Here is a 315-nt window from a genome sequence, read left to right as displayed (position 1 = left end):
CGAAATTTTTGAGCCTCTAGTGGAGAGACTGAATGACGAAAATAGCCTGGTGACACATGATCCAACATGCAGTGGCGGATTCAGGATTTTCGTTCAGGGCTTCGAAAAATAAAATAAGCGAAGGTTGGACTCTCACTAAAAAATTTCCATTATTACCCAAAATTATAAAATATAATTTATTTTTTTGAAAAAAAAAAAAGGGGGGGACCCTAGACCGTTTAGTTCAAAATGGAGGAATCTTGTTGTCTCTTTTAACTTTATTTTTGTCATATCATTTTTGTCTTCCAAAGTTAAAAAATCGTTGAAAAATTTGAG

This window comes from Solanum tuberosum, unplaced genomic scaffold, assembly GCF_000226075.1.
Source record: "Solanum tuberosum cultivar DM 1-3 516 R44 unplaced genomic scaffold, SolTub_3.0 scf00558, whole genome shotgun sequence".
Taxonomy (NCBI): Eukaryota; Viridiplantae; Streptophyta; class Magnoliopsida; order Solanales; family Solanaceae; genus Solanum; species Solanum tuberosum.
This window is presented reverse-complemented; position numbering follows the sequence as displayed.